The sequence below is a fragment of the Mus caroli genome, unplaced genomic scaffold (genome assembly GCF_978045245.1).
Source record: "Mus caroli unplaced genomic scaffold, Mus_caroli_1 scaffold_9, whole genome shotgun sequence".
Taxonomy (NCBI): Eukaryota; Metazoa; Chordata; class Mammalia; order Rodentia; family Muridae; genus Mus; species Mus caroli.
The window spans coordinates 40432619-40449768 of NW_028227264.1; the positions used below are offsets into that span (position 1 = coordinate 40432619).

At 48.9% G+C, this 17150-nt stretch overlaps 1 protein-coding gene across 2 annotated transcripts in view; it reads right to left on the minus strand.

The window, feature by feature from the left end:
* Nucleotides 1–12476: 12476 nt before the first annotated feature.
* Foxo3 (forkhead box O3) overlaps nucleotides 12477–17150 on the minus strand; it is a 93352-nt gene continuing 88678 nt past the window's right edge. For both annotated transcript variants that reach the window (XM_029482566.2, XM_021173587.3), the window contains exon 4: nucleotides 12477–13013. The gene's annotated coding sequence lies outside the window, so the exon portion shown is untranslated. The remainder of the gene's footprint in view (nucleotides 13014–17150) is intronic.

A 17150-nucleotide genomic window follows, 5' to 3' on the forward strand; every position in this document is an offset into this window, starting at 1 on the left:
GGCCCCCCAAAGGGCTGGCTGGCTTTTCATCTCATGAACATAAAATGTCCTTAGGTTTGAAGTCTATAGTTAACAGATGCTTCTATTGTGAAGAACCTAACTGTACTAAATCAGGCATGTGTGGCGTGCACCACTCAGGGAAGGCATTTGTGTTCCTCCAGAGGTGGAGCCAGCCTTGGGCTTAGCCAAGGGAGGAGGCCTGGATCCTTATGTTCAGGGAGGCATAAACACAGCAATTAAAGCTTAAGTTACCCAGTAGCCCTCTTTAATTACATTCTTCCTGAAACACCAACAGGGCCAACAGGGCCACAGGCAGGAAGTGGTCCATCAGGGCCCAGCCTGGAGACAGCAACATCAGAGGGGACACACACACACACACACACACACACCCGAGAGGACCGTTTCCCTTCATTATATGGGCGTTTCAGTCTGTCCCCTTCCCCTCCTCCCTCTTGCTTCTCTGCATCAGATAGATAACCTGGGCCACTGTAATGATTAATATTATCAACTTGACAGGATCTTGAGTCACCTAGCAGATAAACTGTGCACATGCCTCTGAAGGATTATCTAAATCGGGTAAATTGAAGTGGGGTTGCCTAGACTAAGTAAAAACCTGAGCTGAGCATGCGCGTCGTCCATCTGTCCGTGTGTGTGTGTGTGTGTGTGTGTGTGTGTGTGTGTGTCTCTGCTTCCTGACTGTAGATGGATGTGACCAGCCACCTCTTGGTCCTGCCACCATGCCTAAACTGTGAACCAAGGGAAACCCTCTTTTCACTGGGTTGCGTTTGTAATGTATTTTGTGACAATAATGAGAAATAAATAAGTGATATAGCCACCACGGTGCCTCCTTTTGTTTCACTTTGAAGGAACCAAAACTGGAGAGATAGCACACAATGGCAAGCCCCCCACAGACTTGAGATCTTCTTCCCTCGAACACTCAGAACTAGCACTTTGTCCGTTCTTGATGATACACCAGCCATCTCCATTTTCATCCCTTCTCTGCCCCAAATCTTCTCTGTCTCCATCCTGATCTCCTCTATCCTCCTTCCTACCTTCATTCCTCAATCTCCACCTCTGTCCCTAGCTTCTCTATTCTCACTCCATAGCCACTCTGCTTCCATCTCACCCCCTGCCTCCTCCATCTCATTCCCTGCCTCCTCCATCTCACCCCCTCCGTCCTCTATCTCACCCCCTTTGTCCTCCATCTCACCCCCTCCATCCCCATCTCACCCCCTGCCTCCTCCATCTCACCCCCTCCATCCCCATCTCACCCCCTCTGTCCTCTATCTCACCCCCTGCCTCCTCCATCTCACCCCCTGCCTCCTCCATCTCACCCCCTCCATCCCCATCTCACCCCCTCTGTCCTCTATCTCACCCCCTTTGTCCTCCATCTCACCCCCTGCCTCCTCCATCTCACCCCCTCTGTCCTCTATCTCACCCCTGCCTCCTCCATCTCACCCCCTCCATCCCCATCTCACCCCCTCTGTCCTCTATCTCACCCCCTTTGTCCTCCATCTCACCCCCTCCATCCCCATCTCACCCCCTGCCTCCTCCATCTCACTCCCTGCCTCCTCCATCTCACCCCCTCTGTCCTCTATCTCACCCCTGCCTCCTCCATCTCACCCCCTGCCTCCTCCATCTCACCCCCTTTGTCCTCCATCTCACCCCCTCAGCCCTCCATCCATCTCCATGTCCCTAAGTCTGCTGCCAGCAACCTAGAGCATCAGGCTCAGCTGACTGCACCACTGCTGGGCTAGATGTTTTGTTTTGTTTTGTCTTGTCTTGTCTTGTTTTGTTGTACGTGGCTCGTTTTTCCTTGTCCAAATACAGAGCCCTTGCCAATATTCATTTTCTTCTAGTTCAAGATGGTAGTGACTTAACTCCCAGTATTGTCCCTTGGTGTGTAGCAGACAGTGAGTGGAGCCCCTGGGAGAGGCTCTGGATCCTGGGCACAGTCTGGAAGGAGGCAGTGGATTAGAGTCAGCAGGGTGGAAGTGACAAGGAGCTCTTCTTGTTTACAGATGTGGCCAAACAGGGCTCTGTGTGTGTATCCTCCACTCCCATCCCTCTCTCTTCCTCCTGTCTCATCTATATCTTCATCCAATCTCCATCTCTTCCATCTCGTCCCATCTCCATTTCCTCTATCTTCACCAACTCCATCTCTGTCCCCATCTTCTCTATCCTCATCTCCATCTCCCTCTCTATCCCCATTATCAACTGCATCCTCCTTTACTTCTGCCTCAGTTTCCCTTCTGGAGATCTAACATTGTCATTCAGCAGTTTCCTCATTCAAAGCAGCACCCGTGGCCCGAACATATGTCTGATGGTCCATCTGTGGCTCAGATACATGTCTGATGGTCTAAAGTATGTGCTCTCTATGACCACCTTACAAGGAAGGCTTTGCAGATGGGGAAACTCGTGAGGAAGTTGAAATAATTTACTCAGTGTCCAATATTACTACTGCTGTGATGAAACACCATGATCAAAGCAACTTGGGGTAAATAGGGTTTGTTTGGCTTTCTTACTCATATGACCATCATTGAAGGAAATCAGAACACAAACTCAAACAGGGCAGACACATGGAGGCCAGCGCTGATGCAGAGGCCACAAAGGAGTGCTGCTTATGGTTTGCTCCTCATGGTTGTGTGGTGGCTACTCCCAGTTGCCAACTCGACTCTATCCAGAATGAACTACAATCCGGAAGTGGAGGGCACACCTGGGATCCAGATCTTGAGGCTTGAAGACACAGGCTTTTGATCCAGATCTTGACGTGGGATAGCACATGCTTTTTGACCTGGATCTTGAAGCATAGTGGTCATGAAAAGTTTAGGCCCATGAAAGGTAATATACACCTTTAATCCCAGCAGATGAGCCAGCAGATCTCTTAGTTCAAGACCAACCTGGGACAGCAAATTCCAACACCTTCAATCTGGGCCATCCCTTCTGCTGGAGGCCTACATAAGGACAATGGAAGGAGGAAGTGTTCATTCTTCATTGCCTGCTTGCACTGACTTGACAGCACGTCAGTTGGAACCTACTTCTTCAGGACGCCAGCTTATGCAGAGACCAGCTGAAACACCTAACCTGATGGGACTGAGCAACTCGTAGATTCTTGGGCTCCCTATTCACAGCTGCCCATTTTTGGATTAATTGGTCTGCAGGCCATAAGTCATTCTAACAAGTTCCCTTCCTATATAGAGGCACCCAGGAGTTCTGTGACTCTAGACAACCCTGACTAATACAGCTTGCTTAGCCTGCTTTTCTTAGAGCACCCAGGACCACCTGCCTTGGGGTAGCACCACCCACAATGGGCTGGGCCAACCTCCATAATCACTAATTAGCAAATTTTCCTACAGGCTTGCCTCCAGCCCGATCTTATGGAGGCATTTTCTCAATTGAGGCTTCTTTTCTCTCCAGTGACTCCAGCTTGTATCAAGTTGACATAAAATTACCCAGCACACTCAGAGAACATGGTTGTAGTCGGCAGACCAGGAGAAGAAACACATCATTTGAAGTTCTTTCCCAGGACACTTTAGTCTCTTAGGTCTTGACTGTGAGTCTATGGTACCCAGCATGGAGGAAGCCAACTGTGACTGTGGCTCGAGACCACCAAAGAAAAGGAGAGCAGAAGGGCCTTACAAACGGGCTACCTCTCATTCTTCATTAGTATCTAATCAAACTATTCTAATGGATTCATTAATGTTTGATTCGTTTTTCTGTATGCTTTAAAAAAAATAAACTTTTTTTTATTTTATAAGCATTGGTTGGTGTTTTGCCTGCATGTGTGTCTGTGTGAGGGTGTTGGGTCCCCAAGAACTGGAGTTACATGTAGTTGTAAACTGTTGGGAACTGAACCCCAGTCCTCTGGAAGAGCAGTCGGTGCTCTTAACTGCTGAGCCATCTCTCCAGCCCCCTTGCTGTATGTTTTTATAGAGTAAAAATGATCCATCACTCATGGAGAGAGGGTCTGCAGACATGAGTCCTGGGTGGAGGGTTCGCTCAGCACGTGCTGGAAGGGCCTGCAGACTTCTGGGCACTCTTGTGGCATCTCTGTGGCCCTGCTTCTATCTTGCCAAGGACATTAGTCATTGTCAAGCTGGGACCTGGTAGGGCCAGGCTAGAGTGGCTCCTGTTTCACTACAGAACTCTCTGCTAACTCTGTCTGTGCAGTCCACAGAGGTGGGTGTGGCTTGTTCCTACTCCAGCTCCTTGTCTAAGGCAGCTGTGGGTCCCGTCTGTGTTGCCAACCTGCAGGGTAGGCAGTGAGAAGGAGTTAGCATTTCTCCTTTGGAGGGGCAATGTCTCTGCCTATTGGGAACAGGAACCAGTGAGCGCCTGAGGGCTCCCAGCCTCAGGAATACCTTGCTGAGCCTTTGGTAACAGGCTGGCTCTGAAAGCTGGCAGATAATTCCCCCCTACCTCCAACCTCACCGGAGTGCTCAACTCTCAAGCACAGCAGAGTCATCTTCCATCTGCGTGTGCGGTTTGGAGTCAAGGAGACCAGACAAGTTTCTTCTGGGGTGATAGTGTCCCTCTGGAATTTTGGGAGATGAGAAAGCCCAGCTGTGAGGTTAGGCTGCCAGTCCTGAGGCATGCAGTCCAAGCTGGTGGTGTGAGGGGGAGGAGACTGTAGCCAGACCGGATGGACAGGTTGCCAGCCAGGGACTTCCTTGTGTGGCATGTAACAACCTGATGGCTCAGAATAGCTTCCTCTTCCTAGTAGTGTTAGGTGACCATGAAGCGTCCCTTGAGTCTTCCTTATTCTTCCTTATCCTTATCCACGCTTGTCCCTTGATACCCATTTGACCCTTACCTTACTTTAGGTGCGGACTTGGTTTCCAGGGTAACAAGGCTTTGTAATTTGTCTTTTTTTTTTTTTTTTCTTCGAGACAGGGTTTCTCTGGATAGCCCTGGCTGTCCTGGAACTCACTTTGTAGACCAGGCTGGCCTCGAACTCAGAAATCCACCTGCCTCTGCCTCCCGAGTGCTGGGATCAAAGGCGTGCGCCACCATGCCCAGTGCAACTTGTCTTTTTAAAATACTAATATTACGAGTTGGTGAGAAAAGAGACTCTCATTGTCAGTGTGGCATGGAACTGGTTCGTCCCTTGGAAGACAGCTGGGTTCACTTCTGTCAAAATTACCTATGTGTGTTTCTTTTTGGTTCAGCAATTCAATATTTGGGCATTGGTTCTCCAGAACTCCTGGGACATTTATGAGCCAACATAAGTATAAAGTTATTTGTTGCAGTGTTGCTGAGAACAACAAATGGTTGGAGGCAATCCAGTGTCACATCTATCAACAGGGGAGTCTGGGTTAAGTCACTTATGATGTAGCAATACAGCAGACGCCTGCCAGGTGTGGTATCTCACAGTGTATGCAGGACAGGAAGTATTTATATATATATATATATATATATATAATTTTATTTATTTTTTTTATTTTTTGAGACAAGGTTTCTCTGTATAGCCCTGGCTGTCCTGGAACTCACTTTGTAGACCAGGCTGGCCTCGAACTTAGAAATCCGCCTGCCTCTGCCTCCCAAGTGCTGGGATTAAAGGCGTGTGCGTCACCACGCCCGGCTTTCTCATGCATTTCTAATGTCTGTATAATATTCCTTTGTTCGGATCGGGCACTTCCTTATTATGGTATCTAAGATGCTATCAGGGAGAAGGAGGCTAGGAGGACAGTGTTGCCACGACACCAGACATTTGGAGGTCACACAGTGCTTAAGCAGTGTGGCGACCTCATTATCCCCAGCTTTTAGTCCCCAACACCCTGCTCCCATTGTATTATCTGATCCAGGCTCAGGAGTCAAAGCCACTCTACCCCGTCTTTGAAGCTATCTTTATACAAGTAATAATACACTCCTTTAATGAGTTACAACAGTATATAAAGTGAATTGCTAACAGCAAACCCCTCTTGCCATCCTCCACCAGGCTCCATTGCAATGTGTCTCCTAAAGTCTGGGTCACAGCTGCTCACGTCGGCTAGAAAGAGGGATGTGAGCGACTGGGTCCAGGCACCTGAGACCTACTACTCTGACGGGCCACAGAAACAGTGCTTCTCTGGGTGCCATACTATTATGGCTTCTTATTTCAGCTCCTTCCTACGTTCTGCCGGAGTGCATCGTAGGCCTTGCATTTCCGAAGGCCAGCCCGTTCTACTCTATGGGAAAGGCGAAGTCCCTTGGTCTGGACACTTCGGCAGCCCGCTTTCTCGTTGGAGTTTCGGTTGCTTGAAGCACACTAAGTCCCAAGTATGCCCACTCCTTACTCTCTCCTGAGCCTGAATTAGCCTTCACTTGTCGCCTGAGTCCAGCCACCTGTCCTTGCAGTCGTCTGTCCTTCCAGTTGGGTTATTGGCTTCCTCTGCTGGTCCCACTCTCTTTCCTCCACGCCCCACTCTTCGGTGGCACTCGCGGAACTCATTCACTGAGGGAATCACCAGGGCTGGGCCTGAACATTTCAGTTCAGCCCCTTTAGCTCATCTTACTACGGAAAGCAGGATGTGCCAATCCAAGACAGGCACCGGCTCTTCTCTTCAGACACAGAGAAGCGCGTTTGCTGCATCAAATCTCCAGGAGGTAAAAGCAGCTGAGCCATTAGCTTGCGCCAGAACCTAGGCAGAACCTCACGCATGCGCCACAACGCAGGCAGAACCTCACGCATGCGCACAACTCCATCAGGGTTTCACGCCGACAGCATTAAATGTCTACATCCATTTAAAAAGGCTATTATTATTTTTTTAATCTGTGTGTTTGCCTGTGTACCGTGTGCACATTTGGTACCTGAAGAGGCCAGGTCCCCTGAAATGGAGGTTACCATGGTTGATGCTGGAAATCAAAGGTCACCAGGAAGAGCAACCGTGTTTTTTTTTTTTTTGTTTGTTTTGTTTTTTTCTTTTCTTCTGAGCCATCTCACCAGAACCAACTTTTACATTCTTGTTCTTCTCTTTAAATAAGTTATTGAATTTTACTTTATATGCACTGACGTGAGGGTGTCAGATCTCCTAGAACTGGAGTTATAGACAGTTGTGAGCTGCCATGTGGGTGCTGGAAACTGAACTTGAGTCCCCTGGAAGCCACTGTTTTTAACCCGAGCCATCGCTCTGCTCCAGCCCTCTACATTCTTGATAAGGAAAATCTAGAGGAAGTTGTTCCTCTAGACCCGAAAGTGTGTGGGTTTTTGGCCCAGGGCCATTGCTCTCTTCACTGGGATGGGTCCCATGAGTGTTCCCTCTTTGCCCCTATGCCTATTTCCTGCTGAGCTGAGACACCCGGAGCATCATGGGCTGCTCCCCACCAAAGCCAGCTGCCTGCCTATCCCTCCATACTTCCCAGGAGTGGTTGTGTGTTGGGCAGCTCGGTTGCTGGCCAGGAATTCCCTTCTCCTCTACTATTGGCCACCAAGCTACAGCTCTGGGGTATGATCTGGATGGTATGTGTTCAGGGAGCCTTTGATAGCTGAAAGCCTTGCCCAGGCTATCGGACTAGCAATCATTATAGAGACTCAGATTTTCCTTTTAAATCAGATGTGGAGGCAGGGCCAGTCGCCCAGTCCTGGTGCTGCACCGGGGCAGAGAAGGAACATCACACCTAGTACATATCTCAGCCAGGGCCGGGGCTAGATCATAGTTCTCTTGCGGCTGCCACAATGTCTGGTTACTGCCACACAGAGACTCAGTGCTCACTGTTGGCCAAATTTTAGCCTGGCTTTGAGAACTCAGTTTTAAGCAACTGGCATTAGATGTCTCATCTTTTGGGAACAGAATTCAGATGCACAGGTATTGAAAATGCCTCTCCCAGTTGGATGCCAGAGATGTTAAGGGCTTTCCCTTTGTATGGGATCAACACAGACTGAATGTGGGGCTTACCCTGCCTCTAAAGACAGCTCACCCCAAGGGTCCAACTTGCAAATCTTCCACCTCTTTAAACTGAAATATGAACCACCCTATGTCTTAGAACCTTTAAACCAGTTCCTGGGTTGTTTTTGTTTTGTTTTCTAAATGCAGCGAATTTTTATAATATAGGCATTAACGGATGAAATTATCCAGACAACCAAGGATTGTTTGATGCTGTTCTGTTCCTTCCTGCAGCACTGGCAAGGCCAGGCGGGAGTTAGCATAGATGCAGTGAGTGTTGGTTGTGTTGCCACCAGAAGCCTGGAGATGGTGTCTGGTGGCCAGTGTGCAGGAGGGAGGGCCCTGGTGATGGTCCATGGATATTCACGGGACTCACAGGAGGATGGCCTCCCTCTCAGGCCCAGTCACCCCAGGAAAGCAGAGTCTAATCCCCACTTTCATGTTTAACAGCCCCTCTGGGGCTCTGGGGGCAACACACAGCAAACCCAGCATGTCAACTCTGTAAATGTGTCTTATTAAATTGTCTGCGTGTCTCTGGAGGTCAGGAGTGGGCTGCAGAGTTTACTAAGCTCATTTAGTTTAGATTATGGGTCTCTGCCTCTCGCAGGCTGGGAAGAGATCCCAAGGAAGACTGCCTCACAAACCCAACCATCTCTTTCCTGAGGGGGACAGGACAATGATGACAGACTCCTGGGCATGAGATAGAGTGTCACCAAAGCTTTATTTACATGCGTCATCATCTCTTTTACAAACTAGATTATGGTTTTAAATGGAATACACAGGCAATATCTACAAACGCCACGGGAAGTACGCACCTCCATCCCACCGGGAAGGGGCAGATTCCCAAATCAAACTGGTTTTGATCCTTGAGAAGAAAGGCGGCAGAGCTAACTCACGGCAGCGTATGGTTAGACAAGGTCCTCAGTACCCAGAATGCAGCAGGATTGCGTCTGCCTCAAACCAGACGACCAACTGCTGCAGGTGTTTAAACATGGCCACACGCCACACGGAATTCTAGTTGGTGTGGGGTAGAAGCAAGAAATCAAAACAGGCCATTTTTACAGGTACTGTGTACAGAGGTTGTTTTCATTCATGCAACTTTTTTCTTAAAAAAACAAAAAACAAAAAAAAACCCAACTAAAAACGTTAACCACGTGAAGCCTAAATGCACAACACACTTTTCAGTATTCACCAATTCTTCTGGTCTCCTTCACACCTGTCCACATTTCCCACGTACATAATGTGCCCGGACAAGTCTACAGAGACGGCTGATTGCCTGACAAGGAGATCATTTTAGAGAAGTGACCAGACACACACTTAAAAAAAAAAAAAAAAGCAGTCGCACAAGTATTCCTGGAGTGTGACCAAGGCCTTGCAATCATTCATTCATAAAAGAATACAAATGAATACAATTCAACAAGAGAAAATACTTCATCCATCTAATCTGTATGCTATACACTTGAGATTTAGTTCAAACACCACTTATTCCTGTCAGTTGCTTGGGCATCTTTCTCTAGTCCTGTTTGACAGACGTGATCCACAAGACATCTCTAACCTCATGCCCTGTGTTCCCACTACTACTCCCCCTCAGAACTGGCTTCTTTGTACCTCTGGATCAGTGATTGCTTTTCTACAAAAGGCCTGCTTTTAATTACAAAACTGAACACTAGTCCACCTAATCATGATGTTCCCTAAATACACGAAGAAAACGAAGAATCAGTCTCTTATTACCTTTTTAGAGAATAGGTAGCGTTTTGTTTTCCCTTAGTCCGGGGGATGGTGGGGGAAGGGGAAGGCTTGTTTTCTCTCTTAAAGCTCTTTCCCAAGAGATTCAAACGCTGCTTGTTCGTTCAGTGGATGGAGCACTTTAAGAAAAGGCAGGGTTGTCTGTCCCTGTGAACCTGTACATGGGTTCAGAAGTTGGCTGAAGTCACACCTGAGATGGGGTGTACCTCTCCTTGGGCTGATGCTAATCATCAAGCCCCAATGTCTGCTTTGTGCTACACCTAGTGCATGCTCCTCCATTAGCAGGAGACGTAGGAAAACAGTTCTATGTGCTTCAGCCGTCATTATGTTGCAGAGGATACAATGGAGAACACACCTCTAATGCAGTCACAGTTAACCGGGTATGCTGAGCCCAGTCAGTCCTAGAGCTAGGACGGCGAAGGCTTGCCCCACGCTCTTCTCTATCTTTGGTACAAGGTATCAGGTTCTAGAGCCTGAAGAGAACCATGTGGCCCAAGTCTTCCACATGGGCCTTCGGTGTTCTGTGACATTGTCACAGGCGTGCAGGGCTCCCCAGGAGGGCTCACTGCACACTTCTTTCTCATCAGGACTCCATGGGCTGGTTCTAAGCCTGGAAGGTCCACAAGGTCACCTGCTCAGATGTCTCAACAGACCAGTTCCTTGTTAGGGACCTAAGACACTGAGAATGCTACTTGGTGGCCAATGGCCGGGCTACCCTGAAAGCAGGGTCCCAACAGAAGGTACAGAGGGCCCAGGCTATACCTCTGTCAAGTCTGACACAGAATTGGGCTTCTTAAGAGAGCTTGGCCTCTCTGTGTGGGGAGTCTGAGGGTGGGAGTGCAAATATCCCAGTAGGCATTGCCATCCAAGTCTCGCCTGAGCCTCTCCAGGGCCTGGCAGGCCTCAGCTCTCCACGTGTTCTATGTGTAGAGTACATCAAAGCACTCGGCCTCTGCTCTCCCACTCGGCTGAGGCGACTCTGTCTCCCCCTGTGCCCGCCTCAGCTTATAATCGATTTCTAGGACGTTCCGTGAGATTTGGTGCCTGAAACCCAACAAACACTGGGAAGGAGAATAAACGAGCTGTCGTGTCTGAAAGGAAATCCAAGTTTTAAGACTAGGGGAATGCACTGGAGGGTTGTCCTTTCCACTCCCAGTGCCTGTAAACTGCAGAGCCAAGACATTATCTTGTGAGCTGGTCTGCGTTTCTTTAAACTCAACAGAGAATGCTCAGGGCCCTCATGTTGGAAGCACTTGGGGTTCTCCCTTGTACCTGAGCTTTCTCTGTTCCTTCAGCTGCTACCCTGAGACATTCCACCCAGGAAGCAGCACTCTGGGAAGCCAGAAAGCCAGTTAGTCCACCACCTAAAATGACACAGTTGCGAGGACAGCTGATGGCTGAAGCATCAGGGCGTGGCTAGCATCACCATCAAGGATTGGATAAGCAAGTATGGGCTCTCTGGCCAGCAGGTCACACGACTCCTATACACATTTTCAAAACTGGACTTTAAAAATGAAGGTTATAAACATGTAGCAGCTTGGGGAAGGCAACGTGCCACAGGCCTACCAGGACCACAACTGCGTGGTAACGTACAGATTCCATAAAAGGCAGAGTGGAATCAACAGGGCCATCGCTCAGACACAAGAATCCAAGCGAGGCAGGAGAGACGTGTGACAATACCCAGTGGAACTCTCACTGTGCTAGGGGCTGTGATGGCCATCTTCACCACCCCCAGAGTGCTTAGGAAGCAAAGGTGCACACGGGGGCCAGTGCTGAGGCAGGGGATTGGGTGGCACGCCTGGGTTGGTGTCCACAGCTACAGTGCAGGCAATGGCGAGAACTCAAGCGGGGAGGCCTGTGCTAGAACATTAGCCCACATTCCTGATGCCATGCATAGAGTTCCATCTTTGCTGTACATGATAAAATATTTTATACACTTAAATGCCTAATGCTTTTTATGCAAAGAAGAAAGTCTTCAGATATCACTTTGGAGAAGTATGCATATGCTGTGCTAATCAGAGCATCGCCACACCAGTTTTGTATGTACCAAAGGTGTTGCCAACTACGCTGTCTACCAAAGAGAGTACCACATACACTCACACTCTGCAGGTTCAACAGAAAGCACCTATACAGCACCATAACTTTTTGGAAACAACAACAACAACAACAAAAATGAGTTCCACAGAAGCAGAAAAAGTTTTTTTTAAAAAAAGTTTAAATTGCCTTATCTTGTATTTCCATGAATCACTTGAAGAATTACAAACTAAGCCTATATATATAGATATATCTCACCTTGTATACTATTGCCTGTCACTCATATACTTCTAGGAAGATCAGCGTACACACAGCAAGGTTGAAAAGAATCAAAAGATATGCACGTTTCACAAACAGTGCCGTTGGACCAGCTGGTGCAGACGTGGTTTGTCGATCTCACACGCATGCTACATGGCTCACCTGTAACTCCATGTCTTCTACGAAGCGAAACAGGCACACATTTCTCTTTTCTCCTTAAGACTAAACCCATTCGTGGCATTTGGCAACGAGCAGAGGCTAAGCTGATGCTTTCCTGAAGAGGCCCTAGTTCCTAAGAGCAGAGACACCGCCTACCGCTGATGGCGAGAGACCACAGCCCCACTGAGCAGGCCACTGAGGAGTGGGCATCAAGGTCTCCACCCACAGACCACCCCCTGACTCAGAACTGGAAACTACTGGGTCAGATGCCTGGCTCTGTTTGCTTCGCCTACACATAGTTCGGTCCTGGACGGGCACGCAGGGCAAGCAGTTGTGCCATTGTTCAGTTTTTAGAAAAGGATAATTTTCTACCAAATAAAAGAAGGAATACCCGCCCCCCACCCCCCCCCCCCACCCGTTAGTTTATGCAATGTGTTAAGTTTGTGGGGTCCCACAGGCTCAAAAGCTTGTGATGCTCAAGGCCAGACTGGGAACTGATACAACACTTTCCTTCTGCTTTTAAGTGTGCTAGGGAAAGGACAGTTAACATTTTCAACAGAAAAATACTGCAGGTTACTGTGTGTAGAAAACTCAGAGGGTCAAAGGAAACAAACACAAAATGACACTTAAAATATCCCCTAAACCATCATGATAGTAAAACACTACGGAGTAGCCAACGGGGTCCCGGTGTGCTCTGAAGGAGTGGGGGGTGCTGATGGGTGCTGTCCACGCTGGCAGGTCACTTGCAGATGAGTTAGATTTTGCATACGTTATAGAGTTCTGTTCCACGGGTCAGGGCTTCACCCAGGGCCAGGGCTGCTAACAGTCTCTGCTGGGTTAGGGAAGCGGCGTGGGAGTCTCAAAGGTGTCAAGCTGTAAACGGATCACTGTCCACTTGCTGAGAGCAGATTTGGCAAAGGGTTTTCTCTGTAGGTCTTCCGTCAGTTTGAGGGTCTGAAAGAGAAAAGAAACCCAGAGTTATTAAGGGCATTCAGAAAGCCACAGGGAGGAGGGAGCTAGGGGTCAGCCAGACGCCTGCCTATCTGACCTCAGAGCCCAGGGCTGTGCACTAAGGCTACTGTGCTAAGTGCTTCAGGTTTGACATCTAAGGATAACACAGAACTGACTACCTTAATTCTTATTATAGCATCCTGAAGTTAAAAAGCCCCAAAGAAATGCGATCCTGCACTGTGGGAGATAACTGAGAAAGGCACACTAGGAGCAAAGTTTTCGGTGGGGTTTTGCTAAGTCAGGGTCAGCTAGGTACGGAATAGGGTTTAGTCTAGGTTTTGGAATGTAGATTGCTTAAGACACACAAGCTGGTCCCTCTGTGTCCTCCCCATCAGCCCAGGGGTGAGACTCCATGGGGAATCCTGGCTTTTCTTTCCACTGTGGAAGATTCAAGTGAGCTATCTTACCAATTAGATTTTTTTTTTAATATTAAAAGTTTTGAATTAAAAAAAAAAACCAACCATACAATACATATCTCTCATAGACGATCTTGTTAATAACATGATTCTGTCTCCACAGTCATCATGGAGGTTTCCCCGAGAGCACCTGAACTCAGGGAGCTCAGACAAGTTAAGAGAATTAACACTGATAGTACATCCAGAAGGGCTGGACAGACGGACGGCTCGGCAGGTAAGAGCACTGGGCGCTCTTCAGGAGGACCTGGGCTCACTTCCCAACTCCACGTGGCAGCCCACTACTGTCTACAACTCCCACTGCAGGAGATCTGATGCCCTCTTCTGATACCCTACAAGTACCACCCACGTGGTCCGCTTACATACATATATGCAACACTCCTAACACAACATAAAATAAAAATAAATAAATTTTTGAAAAAAAGAAGAAAAGTATATACTCAGAGATGAAGCTAAAGGAACCAAGCCACACCTCAGGACATAAAATCTGTTGTCTGTGGAGACCTTGCTGGCTGGCCTGGTGTGCAAAGCAGGGTTAGGCATTAGAGCAAAGCAACACCGTAAGGTCGCCTTCCTAAGGGACTGAGCAACAGAAAACTGTAGGCTCTGGCTGCACAGTGTAGAGTATCCACCACCTCCTCTTGGACTCTAAGACTCCTCCTGTGACCGAGTATCCTATCCTTTTGACTTTGGTGACAGCACCTGTGACCTCACAGGACTGAGTATTCTGTCTTACTGACTTTGGTGACAGCACTAGAGAGCAGAAGGAAGCTTGTTTTTTTTTTTATTGGTAAAAACTATAAATTGGGAAAAGAAGTCCCGTCTCTTTCTGTAGACCCCTTGTTTGTCTGAGAATTTTTCCTGGGGGGGGGGGAGTGAGGGTTAGTATTCTGTTGTGTAAAGCCACTAGACAATTTTATTTTGGCCGATGACTTTGAGGGAGAAAAAGCTAAAATAACGCCCAGACACCAGTATATGAGGACGTTGGTAGAGATGAGACTGCTCTAAGTCAGTCATCTGTGTGGGTCCCTGAAAGCATGACCCAACATGGTCTCAAAGATAAAGTCCTTTCAAAGGGATTAGGTCCCTCCACCCCAATAAGAGCTAATAAATCACAGCCTAACACCACTATGCCATTGATCAGCAGGGGACTAAGTTCCCTAATTCCCCATCCTGACTTTCTGTGCTTGCCTAGGGAGACCTGGTGAGGTATTACCTAATTCAGACCCCTCCCTGGTTCCCTTTGGTGCTAATTATTCTGCTGTGAAAACCAGTGCATGATGGGAAGATGACACACTCCATTCCCTAAGAAGAGAGGCTGAATATGGCCCACTTTGATCCTGGGGCTGGTACAGACTGGGAGGGAAGCATCCAGGGTGTAGTGAGCTACCCAACATGTCATCATGTCGTTAGGACTGGCCATGGCCTGGAAATTGGGTCAGAAGCCCCACCATAGTCCAAAGCCACACCAGCAACAATCCCCAGCCGCCACACCCCCATTCCCTCAGCAAAGCCGCAGCATCTTCTGGGAATGTCATCATTAAAAGAGGAGGCCCTAATCATCATCATTCTCCCCTTTCTGCAGAGTGGGGTGGGGCCACCTGTGACACTATGTGCTGGAGTTCCCTCCAGGGGCTCAGGCAAGGCTTCCCAGGAGGCCTGTGCAGGAAGCTGCCTCCCTGCCTCTGGGTTGAGCCAACAGGGCCAGAAACAGCTCCTACAGAGCTGCACATCTATCTCACAGCAAACCCTCACGTCACCCTTGGGAAGGTCAATGCTTTGTTTAGTTTCTCTTTGCTGTGATAGAAGGAAGAGTGTAAAGGAGCCAGACAGAGGCGAAAGAGAAACACAATCATCCCGAAAAGGCTGCGTGGAGGACTCCGGCGAACCGCGGAAGGAGCCCCTCTGACGCCCTAGCAGCCTCTGCAGCTCACGGCTGCCTCCCACCTGTCCATCATTCAGGAACCGAAAAAGTAGGGGAGCAATGGGACAGAGCCAGCCACGGCTGAGGACTCAGTGATGCCTGGATGAGTGTGAAGTTTCATGGGTTTTCTGGGCGTTCACGCTGGTTTAGTTAGCTGTAAGGATTCCGTATGGGTTGATGCTCCTGGACCTTAAAAACAAAAACAACAGCAACAGCCCCCTCCCCCAGCCAGACTTTAGGATGAAAAGAAAGCCGAGGCTGGCAGGCTTCACTGCTGCGCCTCTGCAGTCACTAAACAATGGACCACCAATTAACCGGACACGCCGTCAGGCGTCATGGTGACCTCCACGGGGAGGAGGAAGACGAAGGCCTCCTGTCTCCTAGATAAGCTTTAAAAGTTCTTTACTGAGTCAAGGGGAATGAAGTGGGAGACCACAGAAGTCAGGTGTATTCTAAAAACATCTGTGGGTGCTGTCACCTGGTGAGAGGTAGTCCCTTTGTAACCCTGGCATCTATGGGGAAGGCAGCTTTCTGCCTAGTTATCACCACCAAGTCACAGGATGTTCTAAGAGTGGGAGAGGCCTCCAAAACGACATCAAACAGAACAACCCAAGCCACTTGAACTTGGACTCGGAGCAGTAACGGTTCCCACGGCTCGTCATCCACAACCGAGTAACCTCACGACACAAAGCCGTATGTGTGTGTGTGTGTGTGTGTGTCAGCAGCATTTTTATATCTTCTTGGCAGAGAAGAAATGAAGACCCTGATACTAATATGCTATGAGAGCTGAGAAGGAGCAATGGATGGAATTCTTAGGCTCCCAGATCCATGAGGCTTAGTTAGCAACTATCTCTTGGCTGGGATTTTAATTGTCTGCCTGAACTGCAAGGTACAGTGAGGCACTGTGATCATCATGCTTGGAAACAGAGTTTCAGGACAGCCTGTAACCCCATGGTCAAACTGGGGAACCAAGCATGGAACATTCAGCATGGACAAGGAAGAGATCCTCTGATGGACAGGACGGCCTCTCAGAGTTCAGAGAACCGTTGTGCGTTGTAGACTTAATGCTTTTTTGCTGGAGCACAGAGGCAGCCAGACCCAAATGCTACACCGCACTTTGACACGTTCCTGTGGAGTTCAACTCCACAGGTAAACACAATGCATCACAGGAAAAAGCAAGGGAAACCCAGAGGCAGGCAGTATATCTGGGGCTTGGCTTCTGCACGTCCCATCCCTGGCCTACGACTGGCCATGCAATGCTGGCCAGAGAGGGGACTTAGGAGGTAACCATCTGTATAAAGCTCCATCTTGGCAAACGCTGCCATGGAGCTGTGACAGGCAGTGAGCACTCTGAGGGACAGGCAGGCAAGGAGGTTCTAATTGCAGGGGAGGGCAGGTTTGTTTGGTGACAAAGCTCTCCGGAAGGAAAGCTGGACCTTGTGAAACCAACCTGTCTGGAGGGATGGGTGTGCTCTGAGGGAGGTTTGTGCTGCCTCTTGGGCTGACTGTTGAGAGATTGGACCCCAAGAAATTAGACTCTCCCCAGGAACCTCCGGCAGGAGAGGAAATGCCCTTGAGGTCAGCCAGGGGCGAACTTATCTCCAAGAGCAACATTTACAACTGGTCAGAGACCTCGCAGGGGAGGCAGTCCTCGGGCTGCTGAGCAAAGCACCTCCTACATTCAGTTTGAACCCTAGCTCCACTGTCAGTCAGCATGCCCGACACAAGACCTGGGGAAGTCTC